The sequence below is a fragment of the Polypterus senegalus genome, chromosome 11, assembly GCF_016835505.1.
Source record: "Polypterus senegalus isolate Bchr_013 chromosome 11, ASM1683550v1, whole genome shotgun sequence".
Lineage (NCBI taxonomy): Eukaryota > Metazoa > Chordata > Cladistia > Polypteriformes > Polypteridae > Polypterus > Polypterus senegalus.
Genome location: NC_053164.1, coordinates 22,068,778 through 22,092,079, shown reverse-complemented (window position 1 = coordinate 22,092,079; position 23,302 = coordinate 22,068,778).

Genomic DNA, 23,302 nt, shown 5'->3' with positions numbered 1-23,302 from the left:
TTCTAATCTCAAGAATCCATGAAAGGCATAATGCATTGTGTTCCAGCAGCTGGGTGTTCATTTGGGTTTAGGTCATTCTAGATTTCCCAGTCACTCTCTTGGACCTTGCAATTACAGGGATTGTGCACCTATTGTTTGAGTTCTATCACCTGGGAAGATCCTACCGTGAGTCCTGGTGAGGAGAGAAGTCAAGAGTGCATCAGGTAATCATGTGGGTGCCCCATGGAATGATGCTGGGTCCTCTCCTTCTCACAAGGTCCCATTATCCACTCATGTGATTTCTTTTATCAGTGCTATACAAATAATATGCATCTGTATCTGTCATTTCCTCCAGAGGAACACATGGTATCAGTTAGATACTCTTCATTTCTCACTTATATCACAATCTGGATGAAGAAAGAAAAACTATCTCAAGATCACACTGGCAATGACGGACCTTCTTGTTATTCCTACTCATCCATCTATTCTGCACCCCATCTATGTTAAGCTCAGCTCATTATCGTTAACACGTGCCAAACCAGTTTGCAGCCTTGGAGTGGCGATTGACGTACAGTGGTCCTTCACCAATCATCTTGCAATTGTCTCTCAGTCCTGCAGATTCATTCTGCGCAACAGCCACAAGATCAGGCCATTTCTGACAGAGTTTGTAATGCAACTTCCGGTCTAGGCTTTGGTCTTGTCACGTTTGCACTTTCACAACATGGCAGTAGTACTGTCGTGTGTCACCAAGCTGCTGTGGATGATTCAAAATGCAGTGGCATGTCTGTCTTTTCAGATCAGTGCATTGGTTCCTTGTAGCAGCGCACATTAATTTCAAATCCTTGTTATTTGCTTACATGGTATCCAACAGGCCAGCACCTCTGCACATGGAGATGCTTGTGAGATCCAATGCTCCTTCTCGACCACTCAGGTCTGGTGATGAATGGCGCCTGGTTGTGACACATCTGCATGGCATGAAATCTCAGTCCAGACTTTTTACATGTATAGCTCCTGGCGGGAGGAATGAGTTGCCCACTTCCATTCAAAATTCGGACTCCCTCAATGCGTTTAAGAAGTGTTAGAAGAATTTTCAGTTGGATGAATTTCTTTCTAACTGACATTAGCTGTTAGGTTTTTGTAACCCAGGAATTGTAACTCACTTATGTTTTGTCAGAGAACTTGACTTGTAATGATCACTGTTGTAACAATAGTTCCCAAACTGCCCCCCAGACTGGATTTTACTCGATTATGCTAACATCCTTCACTTGGAATTACTTTGGGTAAAAGTGTCTGCTAAATAAATAAAAGTGAATGCAAATGTAGATTTTGGTATTTATCAAGAGCCGCAGTTGCCAAATAGTTTATTTTCTGTAGAATTTCTAGGTGCATTATGTCTTCAGAAAACGGCAGAGGTACTCCACTGGGGGGCTATCAAAATTCTGTGAATATATTGCCTGGCTGTGAAAGGGTTAATATAAAGAAGGCCATTCTTCATGCCATCCTGGTTTCGTGGCGGACAGCTTGTGATGGCTTGGGGTTGGGGTTGATTGGGGAGTGTATAGTCGAAATGTTTGCCATATAAAGCTTTCTGTCTCCTTGGCTGGCAATTGAGATGGAAGACAGACGGAAGCTGAGGGGGTGGGGGTGGCGTTCGCTTGGCTGGTGCTGAGGTCTTTCGTCTGGAATTTTTCTGCATTCCAGCTGTGAAGCAGCCAGACAGCAATGCCTGGTGAAGACCCTTAAACCCTTAATCACTCAGCTGAAGGCATTGGGACACCAGGCCAGTGTGACTCATGACGCAGAGCACCACACCAGCCCGTCTATCTTGTGTCTATTTAAAGGCACATATGCATCACCTCTTTCCTCCTCCAGGTTACATTGTTTTCTTATCTGGTACATTTCACTTTTTAATGGCTGTTTAACGGTTTCATCTTCAGTGGACTCAGGTGAGATTCCTTCACTGCTCTCTGTGGTGGCCCCTCTCTGACCCACTAGAAAGCCAATGAGTGTAATCTTTGAAAAATATATCTTGTTTCTGAGACTACTAGTAGTATGAGTGCTTCCTTGGTCATTACATCATTGCTCAGCACCCCTCATAGTCTCAACCATTGTCTCCTAATCTGGTATCCAGTAAGAGCTGGAATATAAATGGCCATTACATTATGTTCTATTGCTTTCCATTACTCTTCTCCAGTTAAAGCTCCACTGATCAGTGCCATTTATGATTTAACCTGATTTTCCTCAACTGACTACCATTCGCATTTCAATTGGTCAGAGTCCATTTAACTCGGACAAGTTGTTTTCTCGATTCTTCTTCAACCAAACCATCTCTGTTTCATGTCCATCACACTGTCAGTTTTTACCTGATGCTCAATAAGAGATGCGGTTTAATTGGCCCTTTATAGACTGCTCTGCTTTCTTCTAGTCTCTTCTTTAGTTAGTACTTCAATAGGACAGTGGCCACTTTCATTTGCCCATGAGCCTTATGCCCTGGTTTCCAGTTAGAATTATTTTATCTACTCTTCCTCATTTCTTGTGGTAATGTTTCCTGCACTGATCCTAGGGAGAGAGGTCTCTGATTACTTCCCTGTCCTGGGTCCTTCAATTGTTTTTGACAGTTGTCACCATTTTTGTCACCATAGATAGATAGATAGATAGATAGATAGATAGATAGATAGATAGATAGTGAAAGGCACCATGTTATAGATAGATAGATAGATAGATAGATAGATAGATAGATAGATAGATAGATAGATAGATAGATAGATAGATAGATAGATAGATAGATAGATCTTAATTTGTTGCCAAGAAAAATGTACCCTTTTAAAAGAAGAAATAAATAAATGTTATCAAATTATAACAGACAACAACTCCCCTCTCAAATTCCCACTGGATTGACTAAAATGAAAGAAACCTAATAAGAAAAGAAGATTAAAAGAGCAGACCCATTCCTAGTGAGGCATCATGCAAGTGTATTTCCATTGGTATGAAGGAGACCTATGTGTTTCTTGGCACATTTCTGCTGAATAATTTGTTGGTTGAAACCTCTGCCTGATAATTACCTTTTTCCACCCTCTCAAATGTACGCAGTTTTTAATGCCTGGAAAACATTTGGTATTAAATCACTTAGAGATCTGTGCATAGAGAACGTCTTTGTGTCTTACAAACAATTACACTCCTAATTTAACTTTCCAGCAACACATTTCTTTCACTACCTTCAAATCAGAAACTTTGATAAACAGAACCTGCCCAATTTTCCTCACCTCCCACCTGCCTTGATGCCGGAAAAAATATTGCTCAGTTTCAAGAACTCAGACAGCATTTCCATCCATCCATTTTCCAACCCACTGAATCCAAACACAGGGTCACGGGGGGTCTGCTGGAGCCAATCCCAGCCAACACAGGGCAGGAACCAATCCCAGGCAAGGTGCCAACCCACCACAGGACACACACAAACACACACTAGGGCCAATTTAGATACACCAATCCACCTAACCTGCATGTCTTTAGACTGTGGGAGGAAACCCACGCAGACACGGGGAGAACATGCAAACTCCATGCAGGGAGGACCCAGGAAGTGAACCCGGGTCACCTAACTGCAAGGCAGCAGCGCTACCACTGCACCACCGTGCCGCCCAACAGCATTCCCGTAATATATAAAACTATTTTACAGTTCCTCCCTTTCAAAGATCCAAGAGAACAGTGGTAAAAGGATCTCTCACTCAAAATCTCAGAAAAGGAGTGGAAAGTAGCAATGCACAGAATTCGCTTGAACTCCATATGCGTAAAGCATAGAATTCAACTTACAATTATATATGGAGGGCATGTCTCTTGTTTAAAATTGTCCAAAATGTTTTCAGGGCAAGATCCAACCTGTGAAAGTTGCAATTGAGTTCCAGCCTCACCAGGCCACATGTTTTAGGCCTGCACCAAATTAACATCATTCTGGACCAAAATCTTTAAATGCCTTTCAGACAGCCTTGGTGTTACAATCCCTCCTAACCCACTAACAGCCGTGTTTGGTGGGCTCACAGAGGGGCTTAAAGTGGGGAAGGACAAACAAACTGTAATTGCCTTCACTACACTAATGGCACTGTCACACACGTGCGCATGGGAGGCAGCTAAAGGGCTTGAGTGAAAGCAGTTCTGAGGCATGCCGGGATGTGGCAGAGTGCACTGACTCTTTTTCTCACTTCCCTGTAGACCATTACTGGGAGAGTCCACCTGGCTCTCTTGACATCACTTCCGGGAACGAACCAATGGAAACAGACCTTACCAGCTCCGGCCCCCCTGATGTCACGTCCGGGCCTGATCCAATGAATGATGAACACGTGCCCGATCCTTATGACCTCACTTCCTGTCTTTCCCTTTAAAAGCCTGCCCTTTTTCCCTTTTCCCTCAGTCTTGTCTTGGACTCGTTGTAGTCACTTCAGTGCTGGATCTTTATAGAAAGAACGACTTTGCAGCCGGGATACAAGATTATACAGGTGGCTGCCCCAAACCCTTTCTTGAGTATGTCTCAACTTTGTGACAGCACATAAACTTATCTTGCTCAACTGGAAGAATCCTATCCCACCTATTCTAAGTCAGTGGGTAACTGATGTTTTATATTACTTGAAATTGGAAAAAATCAAATTCGCACTTAGAGGATCTGTTCAGAACTTTTTTAAAACTTGGCAGGATCTAATCAATAACATTTTAGAATAAGCATTTAAATTGAGGAAGCAGGTTCTCTTCCCTCTTTTACTCCATTTATCTTTATTCATTTGTTAATTTATCTATTCACTTATCTTTACTAGCCTAAATTTTTACACTGCTGGCCTAGCTCTCTTCTGTTTTAGTGTACAGTAGTGATGAGCGAACTTCATGGTGTTTGCTTCGCCTTGAGTGCTATTTTTTGAAGTCATGCTGAAGGATCTTAAAACTGTCCATGCTGATGCTCTGCACTTTTTATTTTATCAAAAAGAAAGAAACATCTTGTAAATAGTAATAAATCTTTTTGTTATTATTATTATTTCATAGAATCTCCGCTTTTTGTGGTGGAATCGGGGCGTCAGGCATCTTCAAGATTTGTTTTTTTAACTCCACATGGCTAATTATTCATGCACAGGACACGAGCGTCCTTCTCTTACACTGATGTGGAACTTGAAGATTGACATGCACATTTGGCAACAAGCAGAGATAACTCGTTATTTATGCTGTATATGTTTCATAAAATTTTGACAATCTTATTTGCTTATCTGTTCTACCATTAACTAAGTCCCACATTGTCTGTAATGCAAACGATCAGCATTTTATGGGAGGTCCCATCTAATGTTGGCTGTTACAGTTGTGGGGGATGTTGAGCTGCCAAAGCATCATGGGGCATTGGGGAAAAAAGTTCTCCTAAACCGGCTAAATAATTTGACGAACACAGCAAATTTGCTGTGAATAATGCTTTGTCGAAATCTGCTGATCAACACTAGCGTCCAGAAAGTGCTGGAGTATGACTGGACATCAGCCCTATTCTGAAGCCTTCCAGTCTCTTCTTTTGGCTGTGCTCTGCTGACCAATGAGTATTACAATTTGCAATGGTGTCGCTAAAACTGCTTTCTAGTCTGAGCTCCATTGATCCAGTGGTCTTCATACTCTGGTGGTGTGTCTCTTGGACTAGTATTCAATCAGAGCTCCTCCGGTCAGAGTCATCTCCTCTCAACAAGTCCGTGTGTTGTGTTGTGCAGTGCTGTCTTTGGCAAGAAAGATGTGGTGGGGCCATACCAGAATTTTCTTTTTTGTGTACCTTAACATTATGTTGCCCAACTAATAGTCTGTGTCATATAGTAATGAAGTACTGCGGTGGGCTGGCGCTATGCCCTGTGTTGGCTGGGATTGGCTCCAGCAGACCCCCGTAAAACCTATGTTTGGATATAGCGGGTTGGATAATGGATGGATATAGTAATGAAGTAGACATACATTGTAATTACACTTGAGTGCGTTTTGAGAATATTTATATTATGGTTCATCCAGGGTTATTGGCCTGGCTTAAATTTATTTTGATATAGTTTTTCTTGTTATTTAAGGTTTCATGTTGTATCATTTCATATTTTTTGTTTCTTTCATGTAAAATAATGTTTTTTTAATTCTCTAATGTTTATTTATATTGTTTCTATGTGTAATATTGTAGTGCTCCGAGTCCACATCTGAGTGGTACTGTACATGCTTCTCAGGGGGAACAGATCTTTTTGAGAGAATGGAATACTTGTAGAAGCTACCATAAATGCACGACCACTCGCAGCCTTGGGCTGATGCAGAAAGGGCACTTAAAGAGCATTTTGGTTGCATCTTTTGGTTTCTAAAGCCCATTACTCATGAGTAGCTACTGACAAGTCTCAGATGTTGACCTTGGCCTTGACTTGGCTCCTGGAGCTCAAATGTGACATATGGGTTACCTCTGATCCTGGGTGAGTAGAGATGGAGCTGGGTGTGTATCACCAGACAAAACAGTAAAGCAGCTGGGACAGTGGGTTGCCACTGAAGATCTGATAGGCTTGGTAGATACAGCTGATAAAGATGAAAAAGGTCCTTTTAAGGGCCACACACTGGCAATCAGTGTAAAGCGGCTAACTCCATTGAACAGCTTTAGAATTGAACAGCTTTATGGTGAAAAGGGTCAAAACTCAATAATATGGAAATAACACACAGATTCCACAAAAAACATAAGATTCTGGTGATGTCTGCTAGCGACAGTAACCATCATGAGGTTGGGTGTTTGATGGACAGCACCAGGCTGGCAGACAATTGAAGAAATTATTCTCTCTACATTTATTCTTTTTGCAGCAGGATTCTGAACTTTGCTGAAACAGGAGCATCAGACTGTTGCCTTCTTTTTCAAGAAGTGGAAGTATCACAGATAACCCCGCCACAGGGGATCCACAAACCAGTGTGTTTCTTATTCCCAAGCCCAGATAAATGGGGAGGGTTTCATCAGGAATGCATCCGGTGTAAAAATTTTTCCAGATCTATAAGTGGAAAACAATATAGATTGCTATACCGAATTGGTCGAGGCCCAGGTTAACAACGGCCTCCACCAGCAGTGTTAGCCAACAGGTGATCAGGGAAATTTGGCTACTGTTGGCCGATGAAAGAGAAGAAGAGGGAGAAGGTGTGTCTGGAGGCAGGGGGGAGAAGAGGAAGGTAAAGAGAGCGGAAGTAAGGGAAGGATCTTTGAATGTCGGCAGTAAGACTGGTAGCGGGAGAGAGTTAGCTGACGTGATGGAGAGAAGGAAGGCTGATATATTGTGTGTGCAAGAGACCAGATGGAAGGGGAGTAAGGCCAGGAGTATTGGAGGAAGAAATATTTGAAAAGAAATGGGGTAGGGATTATCCTGAAGGAACAGTATTTCAAGAGCGTTTTGGAGATGAAAAGAGTGCCGGACAGGGCAATGATTATGAACCTGGAAATTAAAAGGTGTGATGATTAATGTTATTAGTGCAAATGTCCTGCAAGTTGAGTGTGGGATGGATGTGAAAGAAGATTTCTGGAGTGAGTTGGATGAAGTGGTGGACAGTGTACCCAAAGGAGAGAAAGTGGTGATTGGAGTGAATTTCAATGGACATGTTAGTGAAGGGAACAGAGGAGATGAGGAGGTGATGGGTAGGTATGGTGTCAAGGGCAGGAAAGTAAAAGGTCAGATGGTAGTGGATTTTGTAAAAAAGATGGACATGGCTGTGGTCAATACATATTTTAAGAAGAGGGAAGAACATAGGGTGACGTACGAGAGTGGAGGAAGATGCACACAGGTGAATTATATCTTATGTAGGAGGGTCAGTCTGAAGGAGATTGGAGACTGCAAACTGGTGGCAGGGGAAAGTATAGTTAGGCAGCATAGGATGGTGGTCTGTAGGATGACGTTGGAGATCAAGAAGAGGAGGAGAGTCAGGGCAAAGCCAAGGATCAATTGTTTGAATTTGAAAAAGGAAGTAATAAGGGTGACATCAAGAAGGGTGCTTGGCATGACATATGGACAGAGGAAGGAGGAAAAAGAAACCTGGTGCTGGAATGGGGGAGTACAGGAGAGTATACAGAGGAAGAGGTTGGCAAAGAAGAAGTGAGACAGTCAGAGAGATGCAGAAAGTAGACAAGAGTACAAGGAGATAAGGCACAAGGTGAAGAGAGAGGTGGCGAAGGCTGAGGAAAAGGCGTATGATGAATTGTATGAGAGGCTGGACACTAAGGAGGGAGTAAAGGACCTGTACCGATTGGCTAGACAGAGGAACCGAGCTGGGAAAAATGTGCAGCAGGTTAGGGTGATAAAAGATAAAGATGGAAGCGTACTCACAAGCAAAGAGAGTGTGTTGAACAGATGGAAAGAGTACTTTGAGAGGGTGAAGAATGAAGTGAATAAGACAGAGAGAAGGTTGGATGATGTGGAGATAGTGAATCAAGAAGTACAATGGATTACCATTGAAGAAGTAAGGACAGCTACGAAGAGGATGATGAAGAATTGAAAGGCGTTGGTCCAGATGACATACCTCTGGAAGCATGGAGGTGTTTAGAAGAGATGACAGTGAAGTTTTTAACCAGATTTTTTAATGGAATCTTGAAAAATGAGAGGGTGCCTGAGGAGTGGAGCAGAATTGTACTTGTACAGTTTTTTAAGAATAAGGGTGATATGCAGATCTGTAGTAACTATAGAGAGATAAAAGTGATGACCCACTGCATGAAGTTAAGGGAAAGAGTAATGGAAGCTAGATTAAGAAGGGAGGTGATGATTAGTGAGCAGCAATGTGGTTTCATACCTGGAAAGAGCACCACAGATGCGATGTTTGCTCTGAGGGTGTTGATGGAGAAGAACAGAGAAGGCCAGAAAGAGTTGCATTGGAATTTGTGGACCTGGAGAAAGCATATGACAGGGTGCGTCGAGAAGAGCTGTGGTATTGTATGAGGAAGCTGGGAGAGACAGAGAAGTATCTGACATTGTGGTCAGCAATACAGGAGCGCCGCAGAGGACTGTACTTTCTCTGGTCCTGTTCAGCCTATATACATCGGACTTCCAATACAACTCAGAGTCCTGCCACGTGCAAAAGTTCACTGACGACACTGCTATCGTGGGCTGCATCAGGAGTGGGCAGAAGGAGGAGTATAGGAACCTAATCAAGGACTTTGTTAAATGGTGCTCAAAACTCAAACCACCTACACCTGAACACCAGCAAAACCAAGGAGCTGGCGGATTTTAGGAGGCCTGTTGTGTCTACAAAGTACACCGTTTCTCACTTGCTTTTTTATTTTTCAAGTCTCGAAAACACAACAATCGAAGGTGCACTCCATTCTCACACATCCCCAAAAAAATATGCGCTTACTTTCCATGCGTGCATGCAATTACCATTACAAACATCATGTTATCCAACAAGGCCCAGGCCCCTCATGGACCCCGTGATCATCAGAGGTGATTGTGTGCCGAGAGTGCAGACCTATAAATACCTGGTGTAAGAAAGGACAGAGCCGACTATACTTCCTTAGAAGGCTGGCGTCCTTCAACATCTGCAATAAGATGCTGCAGATGTTCTATCAGACGGTTGAGGCGAGTGCCCTCTGCTACGCGGCGGATGGCTGGGGAGGCAGCATAAAGAAGAGGGACGCCTCACACCTGGACAAACTGATGGGGAAGGCAGTGGACAGTTTGAGATCCGTGTCAGAGCAACGGGCGCTGAGCAGGCTCCTGTCAATCATGGAGAAACCACTGCATCCAAGGAACAGGATCATCTCCAGAAAGAGGAGCAGCTTCAGTGACAGACTGCTGACACCGTCCTGCTCCACTTACAGACTGAGGAGATCGATACTCCTCCACACTATGCGACTCTTCAATTCCACCCAGGGGGGGGTAAACATAAACATTATACAAAGTTATTGTCTGTTATACCTGCCGTGCACTCTCCACCTTGCATTTTTTATTTTGCACTACATTTTTATCAATCTTTAATTCTATTGTTTTTATCAGTTTGCTGCTGCTGGAGTATGTGCATTTCCTCTGGGCTTTAATAAAGTATCTATCTATCTATCTATCTATCTATCTATCTATCTATCTATCTATCTATCTATCTATCTATCTATCTATCTATCTATCTATCTATCTATCAAATAGTGCCTTTTTATCTATCTATCTATCTATCTATCTATCTATCTATCTATCTATCTATCTATCTATCTATCTATCTATCTATCTATCTATCTATCTAAGTACGTAAGAGTTGTACAAGATATTTACGAGGGAAGTGTGACAGTGGTGAGGTCTGCGGTAGGAGTGATGGATGCATTCAATGTGGGGGTGGAATTACATCAGGGATCAGCTCTGAACCCTTTCTTATTTGTACTGGTGAAGGACATGTTGACAGACGAGATTAGACAAGAGTCTCCTCCAACTGCAACGCTCAATGTCCTTTCTTTCCTGCGCTATAGCATTCCATTTATGTACCCAAATCAAAAGATAGAAATCAATGCCCCTCCTTGGTCAGTGACCCCATTGTATTGCTCCGGTGTCTTCTGGACTGATTTCCCAGTTCCATTTCCATTAGGTGGTGTCTCTCTTAGATTTGATTGCAGGCAAAGTTTCAGTTCTGTTCAGTGTGTCGCTGTCCCCTGCACCAGTAGTGGCAGTGTTGGTCCTGGAGGGCTGCAGTGTCTACAGGTATTTGTCCCAACCGAATTGCTTCACAAGAAGTCAGTAATGGCTGATAAAGCACTTGTTGCTCAAGGGATATTTCACTGCTTCATTTTTGCTGTCTCACTTTTTAATATTCTAAACACTTAATGGCTTATTTAAGTCTTAAAACAGCTGTGTTCACTGTTTTCAGTTTCTACTTATTAGCAATAAGATGCAAATAACAAAAGGACCAGGAGTTCTCCATCCAGGTTGTTTCCATTTACACCAGTGTGTTTTCATTGTGCACTATAAAATAATAAAAAAAAGGTCTGTTTCAGGCTTCAAATCATTTGGATGATATCCTTTGAAATCAGAAAAATCTAATATATAAGAATGACCTGACACTGCAGAGTTAAAACAGTAACATGCCATGAAATTAAATATGATCTGCTACTGGCAACGATTATTTTCTGATTAAGCAGTTGGATTGGAACAAAAACCCACAACCACTGCGCCCCCCAGGACTGACGCTGCTCACCCGTGCCCTAAGCTGTTGTCTCCAAGTGCTTTTCTCAGGCAGCCCTCCAGTGACTGCTATCCTTTATGACTGTTATGTTGCTGTCTTCAACAAAGCTCCACTGGTCAGTGTCTCCTGCTCTCTGTTTTAATTCCTGTCAGATTGTTTCTTCACTAAGGTTAAATGGCCAATGTCTATCTTTTTATTTGTAATCATCTTCAAATTGCTTATTTGGACAGCACTTCACTCTTTCACATCCCTCATCTTTACTGTGGTTTAAAGGGAGATCAGTCAGTGCTTCTCATCCTGTGGTTGACATTGTGGCCAGGGATGTCCAGTCCAGTCTCGCTGTGTTGTCAACTCTGTGTGTAATGTCACGAGTGTTAAAATGTATAAACAGTAAACACAAGAAATGTCTTACCACCTTGCTACCTTGTAGCTCACATGGCATTGATGGTTTTTAAACAAGCTGCTTAAATATTTAAAGCAGGCAAATGGCATTTCAATGCAAGACCAACACGGTGACATTTTAAAACAAAAGACAAAACAGGAGCACTGCAGAATACTGTGATGTATTTACAAATGACATCTTCAATCCTTCTAAACTCAGATCAGGAGTTCAGCGCTGCAGAGTAACACAGACAATCCTGGCAGCACTGGGTCCAAAGGATGAAAGAGACCTGAGCAGGATGCCAGTCCACAACAGGGCCAGAAAATAGGCAGTTAACCTAAACAGCGTATATTTTCAGGATTTGGCAGGAAAACTGACAGAGGCACAGGGAACACAAGCAAATCCAACATGGATAATTACTGGTCACATTATTAACAGCCGAATGCTGGATCTGTGAAGTAGCAGAATTAATTAATGACACTACCATATTGTCAAATGACACTCAGAGGAGCAGCTGCTGAGTGATCCATTTACTCTTTGAGGGCTGAATATTTTATCCAAAAAACATAGTTTTCTGAAAAGCAATTGCTTTACACAGAAATCAACATAAAACGTCTGTTGTTGCATGCTGTAGCTGCTAGTTTGCCAAGAATGTGTGGCAGGCATGATGCCGGGCTGTCTTCGCGTGGCTGGGGCAGCAGCGGTCACAGTCGCAGTGCACTTCAATCTGGTTTCTACCTCTTAAGTGGCAGTCCTCCCAGGCAGGCAAACAGTGCCATCGGCGTGTGGGCTACATGAACCTGTTCAGCACCACGATTAGCTGGGGACCAGTCAGCTGAAGCTGGAGCCTCACATTCGTTTTCGATTGCTTGTGTCAAAAATCATAGTCCAATTCAGAGAGAATAGGCAAAACGAGTATTTTGCTTTACGCATCCCCTTTGATCTCTCGCTAGATGTCAATGCCATTTTTGCCATTGTTTGTGCCTTGCTACTCACAGGAGCGCAGGAAATCCTGGTCAAAACCAATGAAGCTAACTTGCCTTCTAACAATGAGACTCCAACTTAAACATAACGGTTGGTTTTGTCACAGTTTATAGTTGATTACCATCGTCAACTTCTCCTTTTGACAAAAGTCAACACCATCCCTCAAAGAGTTAAAAAACATGTTTAGAGGTGAAAAAGGCATTGTGAAGAAGTAAACTGACAAGATTGGGAGCATGCGCTGATAGTGTGTTGTTGCACCCACAACTAAAGAACCTCATCAGAATTTGGCTATAAGCCACAACCAAAAGATTCAGCCTAATGGAAGTGTCTGTAGTAAACATTTTCCAAGTTTGTAATAAACCATAGTTAGATTTCCATCAAGCAATGTGGCATCCTTTTATTCCTAACACATTACCCAGTCCATATCAGTAGAGATAGCCAGCAAGATTTATTTCCCATTGAGATCCAATGTGTTTTCAAAGTGTTCCTTTAATTTTTTGAGCAGTAGATAGATAGATAGATAGATAGATAGATAGATAGATAGATAGATAGATAGATGAAATACACTATATAATAGATAGATAGATAGATAGATAGATAGATAGATAGATAGATAGATAGATAGATAGATAGGAAAGGCACTATATGATAGATAGATAGATAGATAGATAGATAGATAGATAGATAGATAGATAGATAGATAGATAGATAGGAAATACACTATATGATAGATAGATAGATAGATAGATAGATAGATAGATAGATAGATAGATAGATAGATAGATAGATAGATAGATAGGAAATACACTATATAATAGATAGATAGATAGATAGATAGATAGATAGATAGATAGATAGATAGATAGATAGATAGATAGATAGATAGATAGTGTGAAGGCCAGTGAGCCCCAAATCCCAAACATGAACACACAAGACAGTCCCAGGTTCAGATAAAGGGAGTGTTTATTACAGATACCTTGTAAACACAAGCACAAACACAAGTTTCTACTTCCGTTCTCCTCCTCTACCACCACCGCACTGCTCTCCTCCAGTTGAGTTGAGTGTTGCCTTCCTCCCTCCCATCACCTGGACAAGGCAGTGAGGTCCCTTTTATTGAGGAATCAAAAGTACTTCCTGTGCCAGGGCTTCACCTTTTGGAAGCACTTCCTGGTCATATGAAATCCCAAATAGTAGGGAATGTACACATGTGCATAGGAGGGGATCAGTTAGGCACCTCCATTTGGCTGTGAGAGAGAATGGCTCCTTGCGTCTGCACCAGTAAGGCAGCATTGTTAAAAGGACCCTGCCCTGGACAGAAGGGAGGCGAGAGGAAAAAGAACTCAAGACAGTGGATGTTTATGGATGGAGAGAGAAGGGCAGGAGTGGGAGAGCCGGTGCGAGATGAACGGAAGCATGCAGATAGGAATGTGAGCCCTGGGAGAGGAGAATGTGGCTTGCGCTTGAGGGGGCTGAGGTTTGCTCCTGCTGAGCATAAGCCTTACTCTGGTGGGCTCCTCTGCAGTGCCAGTGAGGGCAGCTGGAGTCATGGGAGTAGATGCATGGTGGCTCTCCATGGATCGCAGTCTGATGGGTGGCCGGTACACGAGTGGATCAGAAAGCTGTCTGCTCCTGGTTGATTGTTGTTTTTCCCTGCTGTGAGGTCTGAGTAAGAAAAAAAAGTGAGGAATTTGTTTTAAAAGGAAGCACCGGGGACTGTGAGTTTTTAAAAAGACTCCTGCCCGGTTTTAACCTCATTTTTTTCTGAGTGTATTTATCTTTATTTTAAACTCCACCATCGTTTGTTTTTATGGATTATTTGCACTTTTTGAAAACACTGTTTGTTTTTGGATTGTAAAAAAAGCAAAATTTACTTTGCACCTACCCCTTGTCTGGATGTATGTGTCCTCACCTGGCAGGCTAATCTCAGTAATGTTATCAATGGTGGAGGGTTCAAGAGGCTGCATAGAGCCAACCCACACTGCCACAGGTTGACAGACAGGCATTCTGGCAGGCCAATGGCATGACGTCTTGTCAACATGGAAGGATCCATGTGATAAATAAGCAGAATCCTGAGGACAGGAGCAGTTCCAACCCCCATACTTTAGGTGGCAGCGGTCCACTGAAGGCGTCCCAGCTTGGAGTCCGGCGTTCCTGGGTGCTGCAAGAGGGTACTGTCAGGGAAGGACTGTCATGATTCTCAAACAACCCCAAAAGTCTTCCCCACAAGTCATGCTGGGTCCAGTATAAAAGGGAGTCAGTGTCGGATGGCAGTGGGTGACACTCAACTGGAGGTGGAAAGAGAGGAGAGAGCGTCATTGACTTTAAATGTTATTTGACTGTGTTTTATTCTACAAGGTGCTTGGAGGATTAAAAATCCATTACTTGAACCCGCTGGGTTGGATGTTTTTCGGTCTGGTAATTGAAGCTCAGTGGTGCCCCCTATTGATTGCAATAGATAAATAGATATACACACACTATAGTCTGAACACACACCAGAATGACTAAAAAGGAAGGAATTTAAAATGAAAGAAAAATTTCTGCCTTGTCAGTCACAGTGAGGCGTTATGCAGGTGTATTGCTGTTGCTATAAAGGAGCTCCCATAGTGTTTCTTGACACACATCTGCTGAATAATTCGTTGGATGAAAGTCCTCAGTGTTAGTGTGTCATGGAGAGGATGTGCAGCATTGTTCATAATGGCACTCAGTTTTGTTTTCAGTCCCTCCTTTTCTACGACCTCCAGGGCCAATTTCCCTATTAACGCCCTGCCACTTGCACCCACACCCACCAAACATATGCTGTTGCACTGTTTCTATCCTTAGAAACAAAAACTGCCACGGACCCTTTCATGCACTTCACCTCAGACCTGGGATTCTTAATGAACACATCTCTATCTACATCCAGACAGTTTACAGAAGGGATCAAGAAGGCTAATAAAGGCGTTATGTTAAAGAGTGTAATGCCTGAAGTCAAGGGAGATTATGCTCAGGTTATAAAATACACTACTGAGGCATCACCTGGAGTGTTGTGTTCAGGTTTGGTCACCATTTTACAAAAAAAGAGGTAGCAGTGCTATTGAAATTCCAGAGGAGTGTGACTAGGCTAATTGTGGACTTACGAGTTATGAAGAGAAATTAACTCTTTGACGGCTGAATATTTTTTCCAAAAACCAATAGTTTCACTCAGAAGTCAACATTAAACGTCTGTTGCTGCATACTGTGGCTGTCAGTTGGCCAAGAATGTACGGCTTGCTTTCCGCCAGGCTGTCTTTGCGTGGCTGGGATGCAGTCACAGAGCATTGCAATCTGGTTTCTACCTCTTATCATTGTTAAGCGGCAGTCCTCCCTGGCGAACATTGTCAGTACCACAACTAGCTGGGGACTGATCAGCTGAAGCTGGAACCTCACATTCATCTTTGATCGCTTGTATCAAAAACTTGAGTCTGACAAGTCATAGTCCAGTTCAGAGATAATAGGCAACAACGTTGTCCACCGAGTATTTTGCTTTACACATTTTGCTTTGATCTCTCGCCAAATGTCAGTGCCATTTTTGCCGTTGTGTGTGCCTTGCTACTCACGAGAGTGCAGGGAATCTCTGTCAAACCAATGAACTTTCCTTCTAGCAATGAGAGGCCAACTAAAACGTAACGGTGGGTTTTGTCACAGTTTACAGTTGATTACCATCATCAACTCCTCCTTTTGACAAAAGTTAACATCAGCCCCGAAAGAGTTAAATAAGCTGAGCGCTTGTAGTTTAAGAAAATGGAGATTATGCAGTGACATGATTGAAGTGTTTAAAATTATAAAAGGAATTAGTACAAGTGGGTCGGTATGGTGGTGCAGTGGGTAGCGCTGCTGCCTCACAGTAAGGAGACCTGGGTTCGCTTCCCAGGTCCTCCCTGCGTGGAGTTTGCATGTTCTCCCAGTGTCTGCGTGGGTTTCCTCCCACAGTCCAAAGACATGCAGTTTAGGTGCATTGGCGATCCTAAATTGTGCTGTGTGTGTCCTGCACGGGGCTTGTTTCCTGTGTTGACTAGGATTGGCTCCGGACCCTGTAGTTAGGATATAGGGGGTTGGATAATGGATGGATGGATTAGTACAGTGGGTTCCACCGTTTACCTTAAAGTAAAATGTTTAGCAAGACCATGGAGACGTGGTTAGAAGGTTATTAAGGGCAGACTTCTCAAAATGTTTAGAATGTTTATCTTCCCACAAATAACCACAGACACTTGGAAGACATTAACAAGTGTTATGGTGGAGAGTGGAACTTTAGGGCCCTTTGAATCCTCAACTTGATGTTTTTTCAGACAATCTTGATGAATTGGATGGGTGAACTTATTGGACTGAATGGCTAGTTCTCATCAAAATTGTTCTAATGTTCTAATCACTATTCTAGCAATTCTTCATCTCTCTATATATAAAATCCAACATCTGTCTGTCTGTCTGTATGTCTGTCCGCTTTTCACGAGAGAACTACTTAACATATTTAGATCATGTTTTTTTCTATAATTTGCTTGAACATTCCGGTAGATTTTGCGGCTTCTCTCATTGCTCTAAGTATCATAGTTCACTTCCGGTACTGATTTATCTCTGTGAATCCAAGACAGAGGCTGAGGGGAGAGGGAAGTGTGACATCAGGACTGGGTAGCCGGGCAGGGCCCACCTCACTTACGTGCCATCCTTGGGGCATACCTTACTTCTGCTTAGCAAGTGAATGAGAGAACTACTTAACGGATTTAGAGCGGGTTTTCTTCTATAATTTGCTTGAGCATTCTGGTTGATTTCATAACTTCTCTCATCACGCTTAGAATCATAGTTCACTTGCAGGAGCGATATATTCACGCTAACCCAAGACAGAGGCTGCGGGCCAAGGGGAGGGGGAAGTGTGACGTCAGGAGTGGGGAGCTGGGCAGGGCTCATCTCACTGTCCTGTTTCACTACTAAACGGGAGGAGCCGCGGGGGACAGCTAGTAATATATAAATACAAGAATTCAAATAACTTGTGGGAATATAAACAGAGCAAACACCTTCCTATCACTCCCTAACCTTATCCTTTAGCACCGCCACTAGAGCTCTCACTTTCATATGATCAGGGCACTGGGATGAATACAGTGGTTTTGTCCTGCTCTGTCTTCTAAAATCCGGAGCAAATTGATCGACATTGACCATTTAGACCAGGGGCTCGCAAACTTTTGGACGTCAAGTGCCACCTGAGGTTAAGTGAGTTGAGTTGCGTACCACCCGCAAAATGGTTGAAAAGGGAGGGAGAGCTGTAACGGGGGGAGTTCAGGTTTAAACATTCCCAAAATCTGATTAAAAGTTAAAGAATTGGAAGAAATTATGCGTAAAATTAATGAAAAAATGTGTGCATGTACATAAATTGATAAATTCCGCCCCAAAACTAAATCCTGCATTCAGCCTGTATGTGACACAGTTACTGAAGACGAAATGGTATCGGCTTTGTGCTGAGATCTAGTGACTACAATGCGATACAGCGGCAGTGCATGTATAACAACAAACGCGAGCGGTTTCTGTGAGGCAGAGTTACTGAAGACTAAATAGTGTCGGCGTTGTGCTTTCATCTAGTGACCAAAAGCTCAAACAGTGAAGAAGTAGAAGTTGACTTCCGCGAAATGGAATTATTGTAGCGTTAAATGAACTACATACTGATTCAAATAATAGGTTTTATTTATTCAGATGACGAAATTTCACACCACACTAAATCTGGGAATCTATGTATTATTGTATTTAAACAGTTTTTTTTGCTCACAACAGGCTTGTCATAAAGGGTTTTGCACAGATAAATTAAATTTCAGGGAATGCGATGCGTACCACCTGAAAAGGCTCCACGTACACAGTTTGGGAACCGCTGATTTAGACCATTTAGTTTGCCCCATAGGCTCTTTTTTGTTCTAGCTAGAATCTCTAATTAAAATCCCACATATTAACGGTGAAATAGTTTTTAGAATGCACTGCACATCTTTGGAGTTCAGACAAGTCCTTTGATTTACTGCCTTCAGCTCCATTGTGCACCTGCACAATCGTAGTCTAGACAGCAACAAAAAGGCCCAAATGTCTTTGCTTTATTTGCTTATTGGCATGTCTCAGCCACACTCATTATACGAATGCTCAAGTGACATTCACCAGGTAATATCAGGCATTTTCTCAGCCTGACTGTACTCTTGAAGGACAGATTGAGGCCCTGTTTGGTGTGGCTCCTTTTTTTTATCCTTACTTTCATTATATCTTTGAACTCCACTCATCCCACCCTCTTTCTGAGAGCCAGTCAATCCACTAAGTGAAACAGGTGGTGACATCTGACTGAGCACCACAGAAGTATGATAATAATGGTGGAGGTCTGTACACAAAGGGGCACTGTTTGAATTTCTGAAGGACACCTAAGGAGAAACCCCATCCATCAGGTAGTCAAAATCTAATAATAATGACTACCCTTTATGGACAATGAGGGGTGACATCTGTCAACCCTACCCAGGGCTCCAAATGGGCTTTAACTGGTACTGCTCATCCTCAAGTGCTCTTACATCCATGCTGGGCCACCTCTAACCTGCTCCTTCTTGATGTGCTGTCTCCTCTCTGCTGGTCATCCTTTAATCTTCAAGAATCTGATTTCTGGCCTCCACGTACATGTAAGGTCACTCCCTGTCTTGGTGATTTCATCGCTTTAACTGTCAGCAGCATTTTACAAGTAAACAACACTAAAGCATAACAGATTCTTGTCACAGCTACTTTTAAGGTGACAAATGGAGCAGAGAGTAGGACTAACTGAGCAGAATGCCTAAGTTGAGAAGGAGTGAAGAGAATGTCAGCATAAGATGATGTGAATGTAATAAGAAATACAGGGAAGAGGTTTAATTTGTATGGAATTCACCCAAAAAAGTTGACTGAAAAATTTGTTAACAGAAAATTAAGGGATAGTAGTGCCTCATGCCTACATGGTCCTGGGTTCAAACCCGCAACTGTTTGGTGTCTGCAAACTTTAGTAATTGGTTATGGTCAAATATAACTTTTTTAGGGATCATGGAAAAACCAAATAAATGATTGTTTTTATTTTACTTATTTATTAATTTTGTATATTGGCTCTGGGCCAATATTGATTTTTATTAATGTTATATTTTTATTTATATTTTTTATTTTATTTATGTTTTGTTTTTCATGGGTACCACTTTCTCTGGTTGCATTTGTCATGCTGTGACAGGACATTTTTACTGAAAGGTATATTTGTCACATCATTCAAACAGCACTGTATAAACTAGCACCGTGTGTCAGTCCATGACTGTAGATGTCTCCTAAAATACTTATATGTGTGTTTTTCTGTAGTTCTTTCTGGCATTTTGACTTCTGACTAGGTTTATTTGAGTCCTTTTTAATGTTTTGGCATTGATTAAGGATGTGTTGACTTTATAGTCTTGACCCTTGCAATGTTTTTAGTTTATGTTTGTTGTGAGGTGAGGACATAAATTTGATGAAAGGGTTTGAGAGACATCCATAATGAGCCTCAGTCCAGAAGTAGTCTCACCCGAGGCAGCCAGTCCCCAACTACTATCTGCAGATTTCAGCCTGCACAGACCCAAAAATGGGGAATCAACTTTAAAAGCTGAAAAAGTAAAGATAGTCCCACAATATAACAAAATGCGCTACAAGAAAGAGAATAACCATAAATCTCTGGCTTGTATACAAAAAATCGGTAGTGGCCTCCCTTAGACTTTTTCATATATGATAGACTAGCAAAATACCCGCGCTTCGCAGCGGCAAAGTACTGCCTTACAATTTTTATTAAGAAGAAAAGTAAACATTTTTAAAGTGAGGGAAAATATACCAATAATTATTTGTTAATGATCTCTTTATATGCCACGTTGTCAGTTCGGCCCTCCGGTTGTAATATGACCAAGCTGTGCGCTGAGCTTACTCTTGAGCATGCAACGTACAGTTGGCCATGTGAACAGTAATCTTGTTTCAAATCTCACAGCTTGGATTGCTGCTATCATAATCGGTTTTAGTTTCATGGTTTGTTTCAATTACGACAGTATTTGCAGGACTTGTGTTGAAGTGACATTCGGCATCTGTCAAGCGTTGTAAGCATACAACTGGTTTCATCGATAACTTCACATCCAGCTTTTGAGAGTTTAAACGTTCATAAACATCAAAGTGTCCACTACTGAAACCGTCACCTGTGAATCTAAGATGTTTAAGAGGCATTGGCAGTTGTCGAAAGGTGTAAAATATTTGGCCATTTCGGTACACTTGAAAGCGACAACCAAACAATTCAGCAGCAGCCATCAAGTCACATGCAGATCCATAGGTGAAGGGCTTAAGCATTTCACTCTTCTAGTGCTCCTGTGTAGTCTAATTATCTCCTGTACCGTCATCAGTCCACACCTTGAACCTGTCCCAGTCATTCAATACATAAGACACAATGTTCCTCCGGATATCAAGAGTGAGCCTGATATGGCCGTGCAATATGTAACAAAGAGAATGGAAAAGGCAGGTGCCATCTCCGGGCATGGAAACCACTTGGTAAGTGACAGTTCTTTGATCGATGGTGATTACATCGATAGACATGTTAATGGGGGTATGGTTGGAATGATAAAGGAAATGGGTACCCGAACAATGTAAAGTAAGTCTAAAATACCTACACAATAACTATAATCGTAATAAACAAACAATAAAACAGCGGAGAAGCCATGGATTAAATAAAAAGGCTGCAGTTATCAGCAGGGAGACGTGAATCCCGTGGCGAAGCAAGAAAGGGAATGTAGAGACTGGAGCGACGGACTGCCTTATATAGGCAGGCAGCCAACAACGTGGGAAGCGTGAGGATGGGGGACCCAACGCCACCTCACACGGTGACCGAGCTGCAGGCTACGGACGTATATATGTACATAAGTAGGATTTAGTTAGCGTTGGGAACCTACGTACCAAATTTCTTGAAGATGGGCCCATAAGTAACAAAGACTGTTGAAAAGTTCAATATGGCGGCCGACAGTGGCATCATACCAACGACATAAGTACGTATATTGGTTTCGGTTAGTGCAGGGAAGCCGCCTACCAAATTTCATGAAGATGGGGCTATAAATAAGAAAGTTCACCATGGCGGACGTTGTCGACCGTTATGACCGTTACCCGTTGAATTTCAAAATGAAAGCTGCTTAACTTTTGTAAGTAAGCTGTAAGGAATGAGCCTGCCAAATTTCAGCCTTCTACCTACACGGGAAGTTGGAGAATTAGTGACATTGGAAACTTCAATATGGCGGCCGACAGTGGCTTCATACCACTGAAATAAGTACGTACATCAGTTTCGGATAGCGCAGGGAAGCCGCCTACCAAATTTCGTGAAGATGGGGCTATAAATAAGAAAATTCAACATGGTGGACTTTGTCGACCATTATTGACCGTTATGACCGTTTCGTGTAGAATTTCGAAATGAAACCTGCTTAATTTTTGTAAGTAAGTTGTAAGTTTTTACCTACATGGGAAGTTGGAGAATTAGTGATGAGTGAGTAAGTGAGTGAGTGAGTGAGGAGGAGTAAACTGCAAGACAATGATTATATTTATATATTATGTACATTAAATAACCATCAACAACAAATCAAATGAAATTAATAATATATTGAACAATTATTATAAAAGTGAATTTGAATAAATTCATGCAGCTGCATGAATAAAAGGTAAAGTACCTCTTCCAGTTAACGGAAATAGCCCAAAAGTTGATAGAAATCTACGTTTTGTACCTAATACTTTTATAATAAATTTGGTTTACCGAAGTGAAAGCACACTGAAGTTATCGTGTTTACACACACACACGCTCACAGACAGACACACAGACATAATTCCAAAAATGGCATTTTTGGACTCAGGGAGGTCTAAAACGTCGAGATTCATCAAAATCTCGATATCGAATCTTTGCACAATTGCAACACTTTCCCAATATTTTGTATGTGAAAAAACAAAAAAGGTCAACCACAGATCTTTAAACATAAAGGATTTATTTATAGAAATGAAAATAACTCCAAAAAAAGAAAAAAGAGGTAAAAGAAGTCACGTAAAAAGGCAATCTTAAGCAAACAGGTCTAATCTATTATCTAATAATCAGAAGTTCCAACTGAAGCAAAACTTCAGAAACCAAAAATTGTACTCACAATAACTCCCGTCATGCATGCAAAAACATGGGACCACCAGGGATGCTTAGATAATCACGCCTGTACCACACTGAGGCCGGAGGGGGTGCTGTCTTTATCAATATTTTGTACTTTTTCTGCAGCACTGAGCCGTCTCCAGGAGAAGAGACCGAGGCCCATCCCCAGTGAGCAAAATAAGCCCCACCTCCTCTGAGCTCAGTGCACATTTAAGTGGATGATCTGGAAAAAATATCACCATTTGATCCAACACGGCAAATGAAATAGAGCTCATTAACTCCGACTTTGTTAAATGTTAAAGCAAAATGTTAAAGCTGGAAAATATTTACAAAATGTTTTTTTTTGCTGGCTTCTCACTTGTTTGCCCATGTCCAACAATTCTGTTACACTCCAAACAACTCACAATGATGCACTGCTGAGATCTTCTCACTGACTGAGTGTATTTAGCCAGAAAGATGTCCTAGCAGAAGTAATATTATGGTGGCCTCACCTTACAGGGTTCTAACCTTTGAACACATGGAATTAATTCACACTTAAACGTACAGTACATAATTAAATCATAAAAAATAAATAATAGAAATTACATATAAACAAGGGCGGCACGGTGGCGCAGTGGGTAGTGCTGCTGCCTCACAGTTAGGAGATCCGGGTTCACTTCCCG